The sequence below is a fragment of the Lissotriton helveticus genome, chromosome 1_1, assembly GCF_964261635.1.
Source record: "Lissotriton helveticus chromosome 1_1, aLisHel1.1, whole genome shotgun sequence".
In the NCBI taxonomy this organism is placed as follows: domain Eukaryota; kingdom Metazoa; phylum Chordata; class Amphibia; order Caudata; family Salamandridae; genus Lissotriton; species Lissotriton helveticus.
The window spans coordinates 1,890,562,624-1,890,574,940 of record NC_136057.1 but is presented as its reverse complement, the minus strand read 5'-3'; the positions used below and the strand labels follow the sequence as shown (position 1 = coordinate 1,890,574,940).

The 12,317-nt window shown below is 44.9% G+C and overlaps 1 protein-coding gene across 1 annotated transcript in view; it reads left to right on the top strand.

Moving 5' to 3' along the window:
• The first annotated feature begins 5,148 nt into the window (after positions 1-5,148).
• Positions 5,149-12,317, top strand: part of LOC144754567 (dimethylaniline monooxygenase [N-oxide-forming] 2-like) — a 207,655-nt gene continuing 200,486 nt past the window's right edge. Inside the window, exon 1 of the mRNA XM_078642512.1 lies at positions 5,149-5,197. The gene's annotated coding sequence lies outside the window, so the exon portion shown is untranslated. The remainder of the gene's footprint in view (positions 5,198-12,317) is intronic.

Below are 12,317 nucleotides of genomic sequence, written 5' to 3'. Positions count from 1 at the left end.
CCCCATTAGGATAACGGGTGGACTTCAGTCCGCCCACCACCCTAGCAGTGCTGGGACTGGCCGTCCGTGGTGAGGCGGCCCCGCACTGCCAATTAGGATGTGACCACCACCCTGCAGTTGCATCCCTCATATTCAACATTGTGGTGGGCGGTGCTGTAAGCATCACCCGCTACAATGTTAACAATGCATGTTGTGCATTGGCATGCACAACGTGACAGACCTGCGTGGTGCCAGCTACCTTGTGAATGACAATGTAGGTGCAGCCCCCACCCCACCCACCCCCTGGGGCCCCACAATGGGCCCCCAAAGTAACTTTTTTTTGCTAATTACTTTCAGTCAATAGGTGCTTGAATTTTTACCTTTAGGAACTGTACAGTGCTCTGAAACCTGGCTGGGAGGTGTTTGCACGACAAAAAAAAACCAATAGTAAATAAGTTTGACGTTTTGGCATGGAGTGTCTAGATTGTTTTCCAGTTAGTTTTATGAAGCGCTAACTTAACCCAAAGGTGGATTGCTTCACATGAGCATCAGTTACACTATTCATTATTTTTCTAAGGCAGGGGTGTTTAGGTGATTTGCCCAGAATCACAGGATGTTGAGGCAATGCAAGGACTCGAGCCTGGCTCTCCAGTTCTGAGGTGGGAGGCTGTGGCCGTTGCGCCACTACCTCTCTCCAATGTCATGGATTATGCCCACACCCCCTAGACTTCTGGGACTTGTATTTTATGTAGAAACTCAGCGTAACTCATTAAACCAAAATATCAAGACACAAATGTTGAGCAAAGAAACAGACTTCATTATGGTATCCCGAGCTGCTTCGTACGAACAATTTACCTAGTGTTAGAGACGGGGTGAGCCACTCAGGGCTCGACCCGGATTCCTGGCTCTGGCTCAGCTCAAAGTCCTTTTGGAACCTAAAGCCCAAAACAAGCTGAGTCTTCATGTAGCTTCTTCCTGCCTCCCACTCTCAACCCTCTTGTGCCAATCCATAAAAACAAGCATTGGTAAATGCATTAGGTTTCGCCTATGTGATTGATAATCAGCTGTTTTTGTTTTGAGTTGTGGCGTGCTGAGTAGTGTATAAGATACATAAAGTCTGTTAAAGTGTTATGAATTGTTTATGTACAAAAAAGCAATATATTGTGCTGTTACCAGTAGTATAGTGTGGGTAAGTAATAGAAACATTTTGAAAAATGAAATGAAAGAGGAAAATAATAGAATTCATTGATGTAATAGCAATATTATGTGTTTAGAGGAGTTCTTACAACTTTTGGGACCAGTGCCAATGTACTTTTAAATCATGACCCTATAGCCAGTAAGGTAGCTGCACTTGTGACTGCCTGTTTAGTAGTAAAATATTGCAATATTTGGTCATTAGAAGGGTCCCTAGAGCTTTTGGCCCCGGTGCCACTGCACCTGTAGTGCCATTGAAATCATGGCCCTAGTGCCTGTTAGATAACTACACTTGTGACTTCCTGTTTAGTAGTAAAGTTTAGCAATATTCTGCATTTAGTGAGGTCCCTAGAGATTGTGTGCCTGGTGCAACTGCACCTGCTGCACCATTCAAATAATGACCCTGTTGCCTGCAAAATAACTGCACTTGTGACTGCTTGTTTAGTAGTAAAATAAAAGCAATATTTGGTGTTCAGGGGAGTCATAACAACTTTGGGCCCGGTGCTACTACACCTGCTGCACAATTTAAATCATGACCATGGTGCCTGCAAGGTAACTACACATGTGACTGCTTATTTAGTAGTTAAATATAGCAATATTTGGTGTTTAGAGGAGTTCTCACAATGTTTGGGCCTGGTGCCAGTGCACCTGCTGCACTGGCACCTGCTGCACCATTCATATCATGACCCTATTGGTGGCAAGGTAACTGCACTTGTCACTGCCTGTTTAGTAGCAAAATATAGCAATTGTAAGTGTTTAGTGGGGTGCCTAGAGCTTTTGATCCCGGTATTACTGCACCTGCTGCACCATTGAAATCACGACCTTGTTGTCTGCAAGGTAACTGCACGTGTGACTGCCTGTTTAGTTTTTTAGTTTTAGAAATAATCTGGGTTTAGTGGGGCCCTAGAGCCCTTGGCCCTGGTGCCACTACACCTGCTGCACCATTTAAATCAAGTCCCTTTTAACTGCAAGGTAACTGCAATTGTCACTACCTGTTTAGTAGTCAAATACCATGAGTCAGATTTACAAGCCCTTGCACTACTTTTGCGCCACTTTTAACATTGGAAAAGGGTCACAAACGTGGCGCAAGGGTCTTGCAAATCTGCCCCTGTATGTTTAGAGGAGTTCTGACAACTTTTCTGCCCGGTGCTATTGCGCCTGCTGCACCGTTCAAATCATGACCCTATTGTCTGTAATGTAACTGCAATAGTGGCTGCCCGTTTTGTAGTAAAAGAAAGCATATCTCTTGTATATTGACTTTATTTTTGAACATGTAATGTTTATTACAACTTTTAGAATTTGATCATAATAACCAAATAGATTACCTTGAAAAAATCAATCTGATAATGCCTACAAAGTGCAAAGAAAAGTGCTGAGGCATGAATAGGATATGCCACAAAAGTTCTAAGGCTAAATCGTCTGACTGACTGACTGAGGGTACTTGTATAGCGCACCTATACCGAGGCGTCTTGAATCTCCATTACACAACCAAGTAACAAGCATTCCAGCATACTGAAAAAGTCTGCCTTTTCAATGGGAAGAGATCTTATCTTGACAGTGAAGGGGGCTTAAACTGTGTGAACACCTTTGGTAGAAGTATGGTAAATCCAGAGGAAGTTAACAAAAAAAGTTCTGCACAAAAGTGAATGAACACATTAATTGGAAATGGGAACGGATAAGAGCCCCCTTTTAAGATATATTAAATACATGAGATTTCACAAGCACGGTGCAAGCGCTGTACAGGCAAAACCTAACAAAGCAGCGACCATTGATGTACCACAGAAAAGTTGTAGAGATATCCATTCAGAGGATAAATTACGCAATGTGAAACCAGAAAAACTGGCTCTGGCTTTCCCACTTGATTAAACTGTGTGATCCTAGGCATAGATTTTATCTCACTGAGCCTCTTTTCTCTTCATTATTGCAAAGAGTGCCTTAAAAATGTGAGTGCAGGGTGAGCGCTGTACAAAAAGCTATCTTATGTTTGATTTAATAGACGATAATGTTGCTCCATCTCTAATAAGAATCGAGGCCACATCTAGGGTACAGATGGATGTCAAAGGAGGTATCTCTTAGTTCACTAATGACATTGTCACCAGGTGCAGGAGGCAGGAATGTTTCTAAGATCATGTTTAAAAACTATAACTCTTAATAAATGCCCCTCAATCTAGCCATATAGGTGGGATAGCCAACAAGTCAATGAAAGAGTCGAGCCAAAGCCAAGTCAAGAGTTGTGTCTGGCTGAAAGCGCTCGTGCGCGAGCCGAGCCAGAAACTATTTGTCATGTAAATCATGCAACAAACATAGTGGTAAAATATGGCTCAGTGTCTTCAAAATAAAAAAAAAATTGCTTTAATATGCATGCGAATTTCACCTTAGTACATCAGATTGTATCTGTGCAACGAGAAGAAGTTATATAGAGTAATAAGTTTGAATGGAAAATGAGACATATTCCTGCTCCGCCGTGGTGACAATGACTGAACTAAGAAGGAAGTCATGTCTCATGTGTAACCTATATGTGGCCTAGATTCTCATTATATACAGAGCAACATTATAGTTTATGTAAATGGTTTATAAAATCAAACTCGAGAGGTTTTTGAACAGTGCACATCTTAAAGCTCCTTATTAGAAGATGCTCTGATCTGTGACAATGACCAAAAGGAATGCAGTGTGGCGACCTATTTGCCTTGGAGCACACAATTTGGTAAAGCAGAAAAGCCGGGATTTTTATGCTGGCCAATTCATCAACTAGATGTGTATCACTTTCTGAAATGAAAAGTTAAGCTTTGTCCTTAATGTGTTGAAGAGGAGAGTAGCCCATAGGCAGAGTCCACTTGTTTATTTCCAGCAGTGTCACATAGCCCAAACCTTTCACAGGGACATACAGGAACCGCCCAACAAACACAGACTACTTTAGACTTCTTTTATGAAATGGGGAATTGGCGAATTGATAGGAAGTGGGACCCAGGGCGGGATTTGACTTTGGTTCCCCATGTTATATGGGCAGCATTTATCACTAATCCACATGGCCGCCCTTGAAATCTCGGCTCGTTTTGGGCTCAAGGCTCCACGTGAGCCTCGAGCCGGGCCAAAGCCAAGCCCCAGACTCGAGTCGAGCCTGTCGCGAGCTTTTTGTATGCTGACACTTTACTACATTTCTATACCATATTTGTTGCATGATTTGCATGCCACTTATTATAAGTGTATATATATTTATATATATATATATATATAAATATATATAAAAAAATATAAGGGCCGGACTGGCTACCGGGCAGTTGTGTGTGTTGAGCTTTTGTATGCTGACACTTTACTACATTTCTATACCATATTTGTTGCATGATTTGCATGCCACTTATTATAAGTGTATATATATTTATATATATATATATATATATATATATAAATATATATAAAAAAATATAAGGGCCGGACTGGCTACCGGGCAGTTGTGTGTGCTGCCGAGCAGGGGGATGATTTCTCCGTGGTATGGGCGTATTTCGTTGATGGGGACCTGCGTGCGCTGTGAAAAAAAAAAAGCAAAACGACTTTCGTTTTGCACACACAGGTCCCCATCAACGAAAGCATCCCCCTGCTCGGCAGCACACACAACTGCCCGGTAGCCAGTCCGGCCCTGCACTTATATTTACACGGCTCGGCTGACGCGCGAGGCCCTTGGCTCTGTTCTGGCTCACTCCCTCTACCTTCAGTAATTGTACGAGTCTCCTTTCAGACACACCTGGGGCTGCCCCCAGCCGTCCTCCATCAGCCCTCTGTTCCAAACTGGCATTTCGAGTCCCTCCGCCCTCCAGCCTGCAGCATCACAGTGTGTTCACACCCAACGAGGGGTTCACCCCATTCTGATCTTGGTCACATGGGCTGGGGTGGAGAGTGTCACCGTTGCTACCTGAGGGCAGCTTTATAAAAGCCACTCTTTGCTGCACCATTCTGAAAAGTGGAAACGCACGGGAAAGAGAGTCCTGCGTCCGTTCCTGTGTCCGTTCCTGCCACTGCACATGTTCAGGTGAGGAAACACCACCCGCTGGGGAGGGAGGCAGGAACCGAGACCATTTGCCGTTGCTTTGATGGCTCTCACTGTTTTGTGAAAGCGCTCACTTTGCTCGACGACACTCACTTGGCTGCAATAACATCTCTTACACTGTGGCAGGGCACAATTTGATGTAAATGCACTCTCTGGATTGTTTAGACAGCACTCACTGTACGATTTTGTGACACTGCCAGAGCTCTTCTGTGACTGCACCTGGCTACAGTTCTTGACACTCAATGCACATACTACCGTAGGAGAATTCTAGTATATTGTATGGCAATTGCATTTATATATTTAATAAAGTACTGCCTGCCATGCAGTTTAAGGATATTGCAAGTCTCCAAGGAGTTCCCTTATAAGGCCATGGAACTCTGAAGCGATTTGCAGTATCTTTTTAATGTATGGCACAAGGTATTTTATTCCGTATAATACAAGGTCACACCATCAACCTCCTGCAAACCTATTAAATCCTTGGTGTTTGTACTTTCTAATACGAAATAGATAACATGGTTGCAGACATGAAGAATATAAGCAGAATCTGTAGTGTGAAATTAAATGCACCAAAAAGCATTTAGTAATTATTTAGTCATTTGTTGTAAAAATATCTATCAGTTTAATGTAAGTCATATAAAAATGTTGTAACTGAGAATGTTTACAAACATGCAGAGATATTCTATTTTTCCTGTAACAACCTATAGAGTGCAAAACACAAACATGTCATAAATAACTTCTTTCTGCTAAACACTGTTCCTTTTAGAAAAACAGATTAGAAGAAGGAAAAACAGTTCTCATTTTAGTTATTTGTAATATAGTTTTAATTATTCTCTGTGACCTGTCTTTCAACTTAGCTGCTGGCAGGAGGCATTATTAGGTAAAAACTCAACTGTGATAAGGTATACATTTGAGCAGCTACTTTCATTATTACAGGTGACCTGAGGCATCAGCTATACAAATACATTATAGATGTACTTTTATACAAGAATCGCTATCTCCCATGTATTATATAATGCTTTATACCATTGATGATGTGCTGAAACACTTTGGTGGGTGGATAGCACACCACACTGTAGTTTGTGCTTTTCTGAAAGAGTGTGGGTTTGCAGCGTGACTTTTGTGGGAAGTATTTTGATGCTGCACATGGACATCAGAGTTGTGCTTTCATCATGTTGTGTGCCAATCTGCCTGGCCTTCTAATGGAGGAAAGAGATCTGGGAGCATGCTTGAGCTAATAAGTAGGCACTGGGAATTTTGCGATACTCTTGTCATGTGGAATGCCTGAAGTTGCGCCGCTATGCCCTATCTTATAATTATATACTGGAATCATGTGAATGATCAGAACGCAAGCAGTTGTTGCTCGCTGTACTTATGGTTTTGGAGCATATTTTTTAATGTGAAGTGCATCCTCGCATCTATAATGGACTCCAGGAAACAATTCACATTAAAATATAGAGCTAAATTGTTATTTGCATTATGTGTAATTTCACATAGTTTTCAGAAAATTCCATGTAAATATGTGAAAGAAAATTACGCAAATTTCACACAAGCTTTCTTGTAAGGCATGTGTGTGGTTTGGGCAAGTGTGCATTGCTCATGTGGCTGCTGCAGTCAAACTCTCACGCCATTTCACCGGCTGCTTTTTCTGGCAGATAAAATCAGGTCAGGTTCTTCCATACCCAATAAATCTGGGTGCGGAAAAACCTAACCCCTAATAATCAGTAGGACACAAATTAATGCATGAAAACATGTGGTAATTTCATGCTTCCTGAGTTATAATCAGGCCCTGTGTGGTGTAGAGGTTACCAGTGAGTCTCATTTCACAACAATATAGAATTTTTGTAATCAAATACATTCCCGTAACAAACTGTGTTCAGCTACTGTTAGATTTGGGGGTCCCTACTTGGCACTGGTAGGTACCTTTGATCAAATAGGGACCCTTGAGTCTAGTCAGGTTAAGGGGGTACACTCCTAAAATAACCCCTGCTCACTCCCTTGGTAGCTTGGCACGAGCAGGCAGGCTTATCTCAGAGGCAGTGTGTAAAGCATTTGTGAACACACACAGTAACCCAGTGACAACACTACAGATGGACACCACACAAATTGCAGTATAAAAAGAAGTATTTTTATATAGACTTGATTTGATTGATAACAAAGTTTATTTAGACAATAGTCTATAAACCATACATAGAACAATGGATCGCATATAGTGATAAGACATTTAAAACCACAATTCATTTTACACATTTACAACACTTGTAAAACCATAAGCATAAAATATTTAAAACCACAATTCATTTTATACATTTACAACACTTATGAGAACCATACACATAAAATTGGGATACTCTATAATTTTTAAACTCTCCCATTCTCCTTTGTTGCCTCCATTACATATTCTCTTATTGCTTTCAGAAATTTCCCCAACGCAATTGTAATATCCAGAAATGACATTTCTGTAAGGAGGTCGATAGCATCAGCCCGTGAGGTCACCTCATATTTTAAAAAAATTGGACGTAAATTTTTTTTCCGAATTGCTAAAATACAAGTACAATCAAACAGTATATGTAAAATATCATTTCTTACTCCTAGACCACATTTGCAAGTTCCATCCGTATGGATCAGGGCCACTCTTATTTTTCTTTCAATCTTCCATGGATTTAGCCCCACCCGAACCTTCAAAATCTCATGTCTTAGCCATCTACTAGGCAGTAAATCCAGGTATGGGAACTGGACCTCCTTTTCTCATTAATTTTTTACCCAATTCACTGATTTTTTTTAGCCTCAGATGGTCCATGTCTTTTGATCTAGAGTATTCAAGCCCTTGGTCTCCAAGCATCTTTTTAGTGCACACTATATTCAGCAGTGGTGGGGAAAGGCTTAATTTCAAGTGCGCAGCTACCGTCTGGAGGGTTTTCTTCACGTCTCGCGCCCAGCGTAAGCTGCTTACTCGAATTTCCTCTCTACACCAAATTGAAACCTTCTCATCACCACCAGGCTCCAGTCGGTTCCAAAATCTTATTAGAGACAATTGGGACTTTACTTACCATGATGTTAAACCCACCTCCGAGATTCTAATTGCTTGTATCATGGAGCTATTTGGTAAGGACAACAACATTTTCACAATTTTTCCTTCTACCCGGTCCCACCCTCTTTTACCACTCAGGAAAAGCACCTCTGCTCCATAAAGCACTTGTGGGGGGATCATAACTTCAAAAGCCTTCAAAAGCGGTCTGTGTGACATATTGCCATAATCTTTATTGAATTTTTTCAGCCCACAGACCGACGAGTGGGCCTTTGCCGTCTGTGCCTCTGTGAGAAGTTGGCCTGATGTGCAGTGCTCACTATTCTAGTGATCACTATATATCAGTCCAAACAACCCTTATTGATGATTGGTTGTAAGTCAACCTTATAGACCAGCTATCCTAGTAGCATGGATACGAGCAGTCTAAGGCTAAGACTCTAGAGGGCGTGTTAAGCCAGCTGTTTTACCATCACAGTACCCCTTGAACACCCAGTGAAAGGACACCACACAAGTGTTATGAAAATAAACAGTGTATTTATTAGAATCACAACAACCCTGTACTCTTTATGAGGACAGGGTGCTAGGCACACAACAAAACTCTTACGAAAATACTTAAGTTAGCACGTTATACACAAATGCCCGAGGGGCACGAAAAACCATATACTTAAGAAGTGGAATGCGAAATTACTAGCAGGTAAGTACAGTACTAATAGGCTTTGGACTCGCTAGGACTTGACTATAGAATCGTTAGATTACTTCTAGGGGACCTAGGGGACTCGGGTGCAGAGTGTGTACTCTCACGCGGGATGCGGGACAAAGTCTATGGGAGCTAGTAAAGGCAAAGTTAGTGTTCACGGGCGAACCCGACCTGGTGGGAAGAAAACAACAGTGGATCCTGACCCTAGGATAGTGAGGCTATGCTGGGACACCGAAGTGCCGAAGTTACCTAGCCCAGGGGCTGCAGCTGCATAGGTCTGAAAAGACGTCGGGAATCTCGTTGCCGGACCAGGAGCCTGGAAGAAGGAAGTTGCTGGCAGGCGACCAGTGAAGGAAAGTTCGATGGATCAAAGCCTGGATCAAGGAAGAAGAAAACCTGAAAGCAGAGGGGACCAAGTTCTTGAATCACTAGCCAGTGATTAAGTGGGCACCAGGATGGCACCGGGCGAAGTCACCTCGACTAGGTGAGTGGGCGACGCTGGCTCTGCAGATCTCACGGACCAGGAGGCGTTGTCGGCGACCAGGATGGAGAGGCGAGCTGTCCCACGATGGATGAAGCTGTCGGCGTCGAAGTTACCCCGGATTGGGCAACAAGCCTTGGCTAATTCAAGCCCACGCGGTGGACTCAAAATGGCGTCTTGAGTGGACCAGGAGGGTCCGGGGTGCTCCTCTTTTGGAAGGGAGCAAGGGCCAGCCTGGAGCAACCAGACCAGCAGCAGAAATGTCGTCGGGCGTCGTCCAGAAGGCCACAAGCCAGCGGGCTAGTAGCCAAACAACGCGGTGAGCAGCAAAAAGCAGAAGGGCCCCACGCAGATCGTGGAGATGCTGGGAGGCTGCACTTCGGTGCTGGAGCTGCTCAGGGTCGGGGCTTCTCGGACCCCAAAGCACTCACCAGGAAATTACTCGGCGGGCTTGCTGGAAAGAAGTCGTGCAGTCTTGAAGATGGCCGGTCCCTCGAGGTCTCGTCACACCCACGAATCTCAGCGTGACTGATGATGTAGGTAGAGGTCAGAGGTGCCAGGGAAGCCGGTTCTCGTCGAGCTGGGCAGTCTTGATCCGGAGGAGAGACTTGCAGCAGACCGCAGTGTTCTTAAGATGGTGCCTGCGGATGCAGGGTGACTACTCCTTAGTCACAAGGGAGAAATCTTAGGAAGAAGTCTTGAGTTCCTTTCGTGGAAAGTAGTTTCAGGATTCAAAGATGATCTGATTTGGAAGGGGGCCAGTTCCTACCTTTATCCTGTAAAAAGGGGCTGGCACGCGACTAAGTCCTGCCCTATGGGTGGGACTAGGAGGGGGGTGGTTACACCCACTTCCTTGGCGGGCTTTTCCCCAGCACAGGGTCTGGAGTGACCCTGGAACTGGTTCCAGCCAGCCTATGCACAGTGAGCACCGGGGTGCCACGTGCAGTCACCTTCCTCTAAAGCCCTGCCTACCTACAATACACAAAACCCTGTCTGGGACGGTGCTGGCACCGCCCCTGGCAGGAAACCCTTTGTCCTTATCTCCTGCTCTGGGAGGACTGCCAGCAGCAGGAGGGCAGACTTGTGTCTCGGTGGCAGCATCCATTTTGTGGAGCTGAGGCTCTGTTTGACTTTAACCGGGGTTAGGGGTTACATACATGTCGTGTCCCTCTAGAAGGGTGGAATGCTAACCCCGTCGCCAGAATTGGCGAGGGGTTAGTATTCCAATTCGTATGACACCTTACTCGACATGTTTTGATAAAGCGATACCAGAGTTGGCATATAACCGCGAGGATTATAATGCACTTAAGAGTATATGGTATGCGATATCATGGAAACGGCTAAGGGATGGGTCCCGAAAGCCGCAGACAGGCTCAGCTCATGCCAGAGCACCATCTCACACGATTCCAAGCACTCTGCCTTCAGGATTGTTAAGGCCTGCCATAGGAGTGACTGATAGGAGATCTGTGTGTCCATTTTAGGGTTAGATATAGGTATACTATATCTAAAGCAAAGGGTGAGTACACCACCTTGCCCCAGCTGTCGTGCAGCCAGTTGTGTCAGATTTGGATGGCCAGCCAGGGGTGGCATAATACATGCTGCAGCCCCTGGTAGGCCCTGGGTACACCTATGCCCTGGGTACCTAAGGTACACTGTACAGGGACTGATAAGGTGACTCAGTATCCAATTTAGATATGTACCTAAGGTACATGGAATCCATTTTACAGAGAGAGCAGTAGGCCTGGGGCCCTGAATAGCAGGGTCCCAGGTCAACTAAGTCAGAAAACCAGCAAAACACCAGGAAAAAAGTTGGGGGCCACCATAGTCAGGGATCTACCTTCCTACATAACCCCCCCCCCAAACGAAAGGAGATAAGGCTAGCCTTGCCAGGTAAGCCTATATTGCCTGAGTGGCCATATAAGGAAGTACCAGCACTGGCATGGTTACCCCCTATCTCATGGTCCACTAAGCAATCCCTCACCCTAAGGGTGTCTGAGGGTCTCCGCCATAGGGAATCTCTACCTGTGGTGTGTTTTGTCAAAGAAAAAGGCTGGTGCTGAGATGGAGTACTGAAGTGAGGCTCCACTAATTTTGGGCTCAGCTTCCTCCAATCATCATCCACCAAAGAGGCCTTTCTTTCCAAGACTGAGTTGTTGTGGGCTCTCAGGGTCAACCTCTGGCTACCTACAGCTGGAGGTTGGGTCCCTCTGTTTGGCTTACTGGAGGGACAGGTCAGGTCTGGGGCCCTCAGGTCCCAAGTTTGGCTGTGCCCAGCAGTGTCCATCTGGGGGAGGTCCCTAACTAATTTTAAGGGGGATCCCTCAGGAGTGTGTTTTATTTTCACTTGGCTAGGTCTACTAGCTTCAGTGCCCTTAATCTGTTGATTGGGAGATTCTTTTGGACAGGGGGCCCCTTGGGGTCCAACACTGGCCTCCCTGACCTCTACAGCCCTGGGCTGACTGAGGCAGGGTAGAGAGGGGCAGGTTACCTGCTCCAGACTGGGTCCCACCATGGAAGGGTCCACTGACATCAGGGGTTCTGCCAGGCTAGGCCTGACTACCTCTGTGGCAGTTCCTTCACAAGGGGTCAGATCAATTCCCTGAGGAGGCTGATCTTTTCCTAAAGTCTGGTGGGAGGAAGATTCCTCTTCCTCCTCAATGCTCTCTGTCTGAGTGGAGTGATCCATAGTTTCAGGCTTCACAACACTATCATCTGTCTGAGTTTGAGCTGTGGCCATCACAACTCTCCCAACCTTTTCAGGAGGGGGCTCAGTTTGGGTGTGGGCTGTTACCATGACAGCCTTGACAACCTGTTCTGGGAAGGGAGTTGTCTGAGATTGGGTTGTGACTGGCACAACCCTCCTGACCTGTTCAGGGAGGACATCTTGGACTGGGGCTGT